This window comes from Suricata suricatta, chromosome 7 (assembly GCF_006229205.1).
Source record: "Suricata suricatta isolate VVHF042 chromosome 7, meerkat_22Aug2017_6uvM2_HiC, whole genome shotgun sequence".
In the NCBI taxonomy this organism is placed as follows: Eukaryota; Metazoa; Chordata; class Mammalia; order Carnivora; family Herpestidae; genus Suricata; species Suricata suricatta.
Window position 1 is genome coordinate 67,403,310 of NC_043706.1, and position 10,895 is coordinate 67,414,204.

The window sequence follows — 10,895 nt, forward strand, 5'->3', positions numbered from 1 at the left end:
TTGGTTTTATGAGAAAAATGTCTATTAAAGTTCACTATCTTCCTCTGTTTCAAAGGGTGCTGTGGAAGGAGATATCTTAGTGGGCTAGAACTTCAGGCCAATTCCGTGCACGGTTTAGTCAAACTGAGTATGTCTGGGGTGGGGGTGGGGGTGGGGGGACTTCAAATTTATATTGAGGTTTATGAATCACAGGTTTCTGAATGGGGTGTTTGACACCTCTTGACGGAGTTATAAGCCATGATAATTTAGAACAGGGAATAGAATAGCATAATAGTAATTGTTGCTTCTTTTTCACCTGAAAATAGTGACTAAAGGATTATTCGTATTTTGTAACTCTCTGAAATATTTAGAATTTTTTAGGCAATGATGAAAGGCTTTTTAATGTATCTATTGAAATATAAAGTGTGCAAAGAAATGGTCCCTGAAAGCGTGATCACATTCAGGAAGAACCATCTGGATCTCTTCCTTTAAGGTTTCTTGTGTTTGTTCCCAATAAAAGTTTACTTTTATTTTAGTCTTACAAACCATTCCAACTAGGACACTATTTGGAATGCTGGGAATTCAGAGTTCTAATTCTGTTTATGACAAAAAAAAAAAAAGGCATTTAACTGCTGGCCTTTGGTAATCAGGATAGAAAAATGACCAGTCTGGAAAGTAAAATACAAATTGCTTCATATAATAAAACATTCTTAAAGCCAAGCTGTAACAAGGTAGAGAGTAAGTACATATCAATCAAATACTGTGTGAAGTTTAGCTTTAAGGGAGTAGAAAATAAGTTAACACCACCTTTCTATTGTGTAGATTCTACACTGTTCAGTAACGGCAAGCACCTAGCCTATGGTAGTAACAATGTACACATTAGAGATGTGTGATTTTATCGCAATTTTCCTAACTGGAAGGTAACTATTGTTGGGAAAGGAGACCCTTTTTAATTTAAAAATTTTTTTTAAAGTTCATTTATTTTGAGAGAGACAGAGACAGCATGAGCAGGGTAGCGGTAGAGAGGGAGGTAGAGGGAGGGAGAGAGAGGAAGAGAGAGGGAGGGAGGGAGGGAGAGAGTCAGACAGACAGACAGACAGACAATCCCAAGCAGGCTACATACTGTCAGCGCAGAGCCTAACACAGGGCTCAAACTTATGAAAACGTGAGATCATGACATGTGCCAAAATCAAGAGTTGAATGCTTAACCAACTGAACCATCCAGGTATCCCAAGGACACCCTTTTTTAACCCAAACAAATACACTACATAGATTAGTATAAGTTTGACTCTCAGATCATTATTGTAATAATTGATTTCAATCTCCGTTTGTGCATGTGTGTGTGCATGTGTATAGGTGTGTGTGTCTTATAACCTTAAAGTCTTCATATTACCTAAAGAGAGTTTTTAAAATAAGTTAAATAATGCATGAATTAAGCTAATTAATCTATCATTAACTGTGAGGACACACTAAATATTTACCCCAAATGATATTTAAATAGAACTTTAAAACAGCTCTTTGAAATAAGCACTATAGAGTTAATGAAATTAAATCTATATATCTCAAGTAACTAAAACATTGTGTATCTGTATTTTAACTTTCATCTTGTATAAACCATGGTATACTAGGGAATTTCATTCAGAACAGAATACTGTTCATTTTTCAAGGAAAAAAGAGGAAGAGGTGAATCTAAGCATCATTTTGATCCAAAAAAAAATTGTTTTCAGGAATCTCCTACTGAAGTCCACAGTGAGCTGGGGTAGAAATCATTTATGGGTAATATTAAAATTTTGTTTAAAAATACTACTTTTTCTCAATATGAGAAACATATCTAACTCTAAAATTCACTTTGTACAGTTTGCAATAATGTAATGAAACCTAATGATGTATTAGAGAGGGTGGAAAAACAAAGATATCCTCTGTTGTATTTTATTTTATCTTTAAGGTTATCCGTATCCTATAAGCTAGTCAAAGCTAAATTGGATCTCTAAAGGCATTTTCTCTTGTTAACAAAAGCAATTGTTTAGTGTTTCCATTTAAATGTGAAACAAATCAATAATGCAATACAGGCAAGGAAGAAGAATACACTCACAACCACTGGCTTTTAAATAATGGAAATACAGTCTTGAGAGTCACATTTACCAGTATCTATGATGCCTGGAGATGTGTCTATGGTCACACTCTTTTAGATTGTGATCCTGCCACTGCATTTAGTGCCAGATCTACATTGAGACTCTACAGGTACCACCTGTGCCTGGATCTAAGGTTGTATCCATCACTCACTATTCACTTAATATTAAGCAAGCTACCTTATGTCTCTGATGTTCTCTATGGAAACTGGGCATTGACAAAAGTCACACAAAGGATTTTCCCAAAGTGCGTTCCACAGAATATTTGGACAATTACATGATTAAAACTCCTAATATCTGTAAAGCTCTTTCTCTTCATCTCTCTGCTTCCAATGGCCTAACAAATCCACCAACCTTAGCAGCCTCAAATAACATTCTACCACTCAGATACTATTTCTTTCACCCACTGAGACCAACACTCTGTTTGGTCTTCACTTCCTCACATTACAGCATGAAACCACCTACAGAAAGAACACTTGTGTGCTTCCTCTTTCTCAAGTCTCTGAGCCATTTGTTGGGTTTATTTAATCCCTTTAATTTGTTGATTATTATATTCTGAATAATTTTATAGATGTTAATAGGAAGAGAGCAATTCTGATTTTAGCCACTCTGTTATGACCCACACCCAGATGTCCCTATAGAAGCATTTTTATGAGCTCACCCTTTCTCCCAAATTGATAACAGATTGATTTAAATCTACTGAACAGAGATAAATAAAGCTATGTTCCAGTTGTTCAAGCTAGTGATAATGATAGCTTTGTTTAGCACAATGGCAGTAGTACAGAAGGAGAAAAATCAGCATTTGTGAAATAATTAGGAGAGAATATTGATATCATTTGGTGTTTCATAGCATGTGACAGTAAAAAAAATGGGGTTTTACAGAATGGCAGTTTTCGGGCTTGGGCTACAGGATGAATGATAATATCTTTCCTAATGGTCATAATGAATTTGAGATTCCCATGAGAAATCCAAGTAGAAATAATGGAAAACACAGCAAATTTACAATAATAACAATAACAACAGTGAGAGTTTCTTTCCTTTTACTTTAATTATTCCACTTTCACTGTAGTTTGTTTTTTCATTCTACATTCTGTGAGCTTCATGAGTGTATTTTATAAATAAAACCATGTCTAATTTTTTTATTTTCCTGCAATACCTGGCCTGGATAAAACATGTTGAATAAGGCAATAAAGGCCTACAGGAGAAACGATGTAGGAGAAGATACAGGAGAGGCTAAAGAGGCAGAGTCAACAAAAATTAGTAATTAATTATATGTTAAAAAAATAGGGCAAAGGAAGGAAAATAAAATAACTGGTCAGTTTTTAGTATCTAGATCAATGGTGGGATCATTCATCAAAATACAGATTATATAAGGAGAAATAGTCTTGGGGTGTAATGAGTTTTGTTCTGGATATTCTCAACGTGTAGGGTGCCCAGGTGAGGATGGAAGGTCAGCAGTCAGTAGTATTGGCCTGACGTTTATAAAGGAAATCTTAGCTACAGACACAAGACTGGAAGTCTGCATGTATGGCAGTTCTTAAATGTAGATAATATACACGGAGTAAAATGTTTCAACAAAGAGTTCTGAGTGGAACCTTGAGGAACACCATTATTTAAGGTAGTAAGTTTGGATGAGCTCACGGAAGAGCACTGAGGGCTTGAGAATGAGTAGTTAGAGAGGGAAGATGGAAAAAAATCAGAGGAATGTCATATCATATCAGTGAAAATCATTTCATAGATTTTGAACTCTACAATTTACAATTTCCTCTTCTTTTCCTCACTGCTATGAGCAGTAAGTTGGGGGTTACATCTTTGAAGAAAGTAAACATTTAAGATGATTCTTCTGTGTTTATTTGTTTTTTAGTAGTTTAAAATCAAGAAACACAATGTTTACAATCGTACTTAAATATCTTAACAGAATTTCCATGTCCCTGGAAAAAGAAAAATTGTTTTAGGAAAAATGTTGCATATGGCTATGATATGGCACTTTCAAATATATTTGCTATTGTGTAGAGTGTTTTTGCTTGACTTCTAATATTGCAAAATGCTAGTGTGTCTGGGTGGCTCAGTCGGTCGAGCACCCAACTCTTGATATCAGCTCAGGTCATGATTTCATGTTTTATGGGATCGAGCCCTATGCTGAGCCTGCTTGGGATTCTCTCTCCCTCTCGCTTTCAAAATAAATAAATAAACTTTAAAAAACAAATAAAATTGTGAAATGCAGCTTTTCATAGTATATATTTGATGTTTCTATTGCCAATTAAATTACTAGTTCCCCATATTTATGCCAGTCAATACTGAATTGCTCAAAATATTCTTGAAAGGTACACTTTCAAAATTACTTATTTCAAAGAGCTTTTATTTTACCTAGAACAAAACCCTCCATAATCTCCCTGGCCCCACTCTGAACTTCATACCCTATTTCTTCAAGCCCAATAACACACAAACATAGAGGCACTCATGAATATGTACATGTACCCCACTGTTTCAATATGGGACTAGAGGCCAGGCTGGAATTTTTAGGTCATGAGATAAAGGAGGCAGTTCTTTACTCCATGGCCCCTTTGCTTCAACACTCATTATTTCCTCACTAAGAAAATCCACTTCTTTCAAATCCCATGGATGGCCAGACCATAAGTACCACTGCTAGTGATCAGTACAAATGTTCTGGGTTGGGGTGCCTGCATGGTTCAGTCAGTTAAGCGTCAGACTCTTGATTTCAGTGCAGGTCATGATCTCACGATTCATGGCTTCCAGCCCAGGATCTGGCTCTATGCTGACAGCTGGGAACCTGCCTGGGATTCTCTCCCTCTCTCTCTGCCCCTTCCCCACTCTCACTCTCTCAAAATAAATAAACAAACATTTTTAAAAAATGTTCCGGGTTAACAAAGAGGAAGAAAGACATTGAGGAGATTCTCTGTTGACGTTCTTGACATTAGATTGCTTTATCATTCACTGAATTAACAGCCACTATTTGGTCCCCTTCCTTTACATTTTACACTTCTATATTTAGTTACTCTACTTGGTGAATAAAGTCAGATTTTATAAACTGAAGACTTTTATTGTGACATTTTCTGTCCCACTTCCTCAAGTACCTAAATTTCTAACCCCTCTGACCTTAGGATGTGGCTTTCAAAGTTTGACTTTGCCAAAAAAGTATTTTCTAGTTAAGATTCTAACAGTATTTATACATTCTTATAAACATACTTTGTTTATTCTGGTCCAAGCATAGAAACTAGAAATAAATAGTCAACTGGTAAATTTAGGACCTAATATTTCTTCCAGTAATGAGAAACATGTTTGAAAAACATTTGGACTGAAAATTTCTTGAGTCATCTTGAGAAACTGAAATACCAAGCCAATTATTTGGGTTGGTAAAACACAATCTGCACATTGGACATGCTGAGGAAAGAAAAGCACCAAAGTCCTAAAATCATTATTTCATATGTATTCATCTTTTGGTGGCTTGGTTGCATGAATTGTTTTAAGAGATAGATGTAGGCAGTTTGAGGTGTATTGATGACTCTTACTGTCTCTAACTGGTCACACAGAGAACTCACATAAATGGGGGATAAGGAAAATTGTGGAAGGAACATGAAAGAGAACATTTATTTGGAAAGTATACCTCTAATTTTATTGAACTCACCCCTACTCTCTATTCTGTTTAACCATAGGAAATGACTTTAAAAATTATTTTTTTACTTTGATCAATTTCTCTTTGATTCTCAGTATAACATGCACACCCAGGATATCCTTCCATAGACTGTTCAGAGTTGCACCCGTGACAAAATAAAAGAAGTTTCTCACTGCTCTGGCATGCAGCCCATTCCTGCTGACCTAATAGCCATTCATATCCAAGGAAGCAACTTGTAGAGTAAGCTTAGTTAGCGGGGAAAGACTAGTTTTCCCACCCACCAGGTGTTCAGTGAAATCATACATTTTGATCCATCTGCTGTAAAGCAGATTCCTTACAGAAATCTTGTCTTTTTGCATAAACAAAAGAAAAACCTCTAGCTTCCAGTCTGGATCTGGCCAGGTATGTTTGCTGAAGAGAAGAGATAGATCACAGACATTTAACCTCAAACTGTAACATTTCTACATCATTGGAGATGCCATCCAGCCAGCAGCCTCTCCACTCCCATCTGTCTACAACCCAGTTCTAATAAAAGTTGTTATATTTCTAAAAAGACTCAGATGATTTCCGTGCCAAACTACCAGGGCTCAGACTAATTAAAGATGGAGAAGTTCTCTCAATTAAATCTAAGGATCAGCTGAGATTTTAAAAGTTGTTTTCCCATAAATCAGAAGCAGGCTGACCCAAGTGTTCTCCTTTGTATAGAGGAGGAAGGAATGATCACAATCACGTGCATCACTTTCTAAGTTTCACCATGATATTGCCTCATTGTCTCCAAATCACATGCCATGGGATATCATATGAGCCACTGGGACCAAGACAATGGTAGAACTTCTATTTCTAATTAACTTTTTCTTACCTCATCTCCTAATTGTAAATGATTTTGCAATGTAAGTCAGTAAAATGTGTGTGTGTGTGTGTGTGTGTGTGTGTATAAATATATACACACATAGGTATACATATACTGGTAAGTGGAGGGGAAATTTCTTTTTGATATGAATATGCATTTAAGTTTGAGGAGTGCTAATCTAGATTATTAAAAGTGCCCCTTAATCCTGCCTATGAATCACACCCCCAGCTCAACCACCTTTCTCAACTTCACTGGAGAGTTTTTGAATCTCTAATCATCTTAGTTCTCATTATTTCTGACAGATTGCTAAAGCCTGACAGTTAAGACCCTTTGCTCTCCAGCCCACCCTAAATTCCAGTCTTAATTCCAACGTATTTCTTAGAGCTCTCCCTCCAGAATTTAAGTGCTTTTGCTGTATCTGTGTTCTGTGTTGTCTGAACATACTATGATATTCTTCTGTCCATTGGAAAAACATTCATTTTCCCTTGAATGCCCTTTACTAAAATTGCCTAATAGATATAGCTTACCCAGATCTCAGGAGGCAAAACTCATGGTTTTTTATACTGTATAATTACAAAGCACATTTAATTCTGTGTAAGCATTTACCCCTGTGCAATGTATCTGTGTTTATGTCTATCTCCTACTCCAAATTGTAAGTCCAGAGAAGGAAGGGCCAATTTTCAATTATCTTTTTATTTCCCAAGCATCTTACTCAATGCCAATTCACTTTGTTTGTTTTTAGAAAGTATTTTTGGGATTATTTCAAGTGGAATCAATAGATAAAATCAATAACTTATTCTTAGTAATAAAAAATAAGAAATAGGTCTTACTAGTTATTTGCTTCTAAAATGAAGTCCTTATATGCATTTGCTATGAATTTATGTTGCTATTTACAGCTCTTCCAATGCCTCTAAGCTTTAGAAATAAGATAACATTTGAAAAGATTTCACTGACACTCAGGGGCATTTTCCTGGAAAAATGATCTTTGCGATGACCTTAGGAGGTATTATTTGAGAATTCTCTACTTCTGTTTTTCAAATTACACAATTATTTTATTTTATCTTAACTCAGATGGAAAGCCCTCAGGGAAGTAACGAAGTCATATTGTGTGAGTTATGAGGCCCAAAAGACACCCCTGGAAATTCACACATAAATTTATCATCATTATCATAGTTGCCCCTGAAGAGTGTGTTACATTTAAATACAAACCTAAAACCCTATGTTATTTACAACAATGGTTTTATGAAGCTTCCCTTTAGCATAGTTTTGTCTTTCACAGAGCTTGATTCAAGTCTGAGAATTCTCTCCCCTAATGATCCACAGAAAGCAGGGTAGAAATGTGACTCCCTTAGGCTTTACTGACCATATATTCCCTAAGGTTACAAGTCTCTGGATTTGTTCAAATAGAAAATAAAATACTAGTTGGACATACTTAGTACAAATGTCTACAATACCTCTTTTTAGTAATTGATTATCTGGCTTTCTCAATCTCTCAAGAGCTTTACATTTTTATAGAGGATATAAAACTTTACTATTTAAATTACAATTTTATATATCAATAAATGTTCATTTCGATGTAACCCTTCATGATTCACACTATTATCTACTTTTTAAGTGAATGCCATTGCAGCTTATGTGATACTCATACAGAGGGAGCCCAAGATGTTTCTTTTATCAGCGGTGATGACGGTGATGGGAACAGGAATGGTGATGATGTGCCAATGGCGGTGGCAAGGACGAAGGATGGCAGCGGTGCCAGCTGAAGAACTGTCACATGTTAATTGCCATACAATGAATTAAGTGCTTTCATAAATTAGCTCATTTAATCTTCTCAGCTAGTCTATGCAGCAACTAATAGCATACCACATTCTAAAATTAAGAAACTAAGATTTAGAGATATTAACAGATTTGCCCAAAATAGCTTGGAGCAGACAGAGCTTTAATTCTAGTAGAGACTGACTCAGAGCCAAAGAGGCTAATGACAGCATGTTTGAGTTTTTCTATTCCTCAAATGTCAAGATACACGTTTAATTGAGTTAATAAAGCAGATTCCCACTGGAATTCTCCCTTGCAAACATTAGGCTTTCAGGCCATTGGTTTGAACACTTTTAAAAATTACCCATTATAACATCAAGACACATTTTGTTTGTAAAGAACTGTTTCTTAGAACACTTAAAATAACAACTGGGCTGTTACTATTACCATAAGCCACACTTTCTTTTCTGAGTAACATTCTACTTTGGTTAATAACATGTGTAATTGGGAGTGCCTGGATGGCTCAGTAGGTCAACCACTGGACTCTTAGTTTTAGCTCAGGTCATGATCTCCTGGTTCCTGAAACTGAGCCCTGCATCTTGGCTCTGCAATGAGCATGGAGTCTGCTTGGGATTCTCTCTCCTACCATTGCCCCTCCCCTACTCATGCGTCAAGCACATGCTCTTTAAAGTAATATGTATAACTTAAAAATAATTTTTCAGACTAGCTGTTGTGCTTAAAGATAAAGGTGACAGAAGGGAAGATAAAACCAAACATCAATAAAAATAACATATAGATTTTTAAATTTAATTATAAGAATTATTCATTAGTTTTTTCCTTAATATCTCAAAGCCTATTTCCTCATCTCTGATATTATAATAATATCCATCTCATTTAATAGTAAAAGTAAAATAACAGTTTTATAATAGTTATTATAGGTTGGACTGTCTCCCCTCAAAGATAGTATATTGAAGGACTAACTCTCAGGATCTCAGAAGATGACTGGATTTTGAGACAGGATCCTTAAAGAGGTAATTAAATTAAAATGAGGTTGTTAGAGCAGTCCTAATCCAATCTGACTGGTGTACTTACCAGAAAAGGAAATTTAGAAGCAAGGAGAGATACAGGGACATATGGGCACAGAGGGACAACATGAAAAGATATGAGAAGAGTGAGTACAGGGGAAGAGCAGAGACAGAGGGGGAGAGAGAGAATCCCAAGCAGGCTCTGTGCTGTCAGTGCAGATACTGACTTGGGGCTTGATCTCACAAACAGTGAGATCATGACTTGAGCTGAAATCAAGAGTTGGAGGCTTGGGGCACCTGGGTGGCTGAGCCAGTTAAGTGCCTAACTTTGGGTCAGATCATGATTTTGCCATTTGTGGGTTCGAGCCCCATGTCAGGTTCTGTGCTGACAACTCAGAACCTGGAGCCTGCTTACGATTCTGTCTCTCTCTCTCTCTCTCTCTCTCTCTCTCTCTGCCACTCCATGGCTCATGCTTTGTTTCTCTCTGGGTCTCAAAAATAAATGTTAAAAGTTAAAAAAAAAAAAAAGACTTGGAGAATTAATTAGCTGAGGCACCCAGACATCCTTAGTTTGAAAATTATTTTAAGTCAGGCTTATTGAAGTATAATTTAAGACAGTAAAAAGGTAAATATCTGAGATGACAGATGTGTTAATTAACTCAATCATGGGAATCATTTTACAATGTATACATATATCAAATCATATTTTACACTTTAAATATATCACAATTTTATTTGCCAACTATACCTCAATAAAGTTGGGGAAAAAAAGAATTCAATGTATCTATGTCTCTCTCTATATATATTTCCCTTTAAGCTCTCGTTTCATTCTAAAAAACTTTTTTGTTTTATAGTCATTTAATTTAAATACATTCTAATTTCTTTTTAATTTTTTATTTGAGTATAGTTGACATGCAATGTTACATTTGTTTCAGGTGTAGAACACAGGTATTCATCAACTCTATACATTACGCTATGCGTACTCCAAGAGTCGCTGCCATCTGTCACATCCAACACTATTCTGTAAGTGTTGGTAAGGATGTGAAGAAAAATCAGCCCTCATGCATGGTTGGTGGAAATGTAAATTGGTACCACCACTATGGAAAACAGTATGGAGGTTCCTCAAAAATTTTAACATAGAAAATAACAAATGTTTCAATAATTCTACTACAGAATATTTACTGAAAGAAAACAAAAACACTAATTGAAAAGGATATATGCATCCCTATGTCTGTTACAACATCTTTTATAATCGCCAAGATAAAGCACCCCAAGTGTCCACTGATAGATGAATAAGGAAAAGTTTATGTATCACACACACATACACACAATGGAATGTTAGTCATAAAAAGGGTGAGATCTAATTTTCCTTTTGATTTTTCTTTGCTGCATTGATTACTTGAACATACAGTTTTTTAAATTTCCAAAAAGTTGGGATATTTCCAGGTATCTTTCTTCTACTCAGTCTAGTTTAATTTTGTGGGACTCACAGAATATTTAAATATTTTTAGTTTATTGAGGCT

General features: G+C 35.7%; 1 long non-coding RNA gene across 1 annotated transcript; it reads left to right on the forward strand.

The window, feature by feature from the left end:
- Positions 1-622: 622 nt before the first annotated feature.
- Positions 623-6,289, forward strand: LOC115296521. Its single transcript, XR_003910912.1, has 2 exons — positions 623-717; positions 6,111-6,289. It is a non-coding gene; the product is annotated as an uncharacterized LOC115296521 (long non-coding RNA).
- The last annotated feature ends 4,606 nt before the right edge of the window (positions 6,290-10,895 follow it).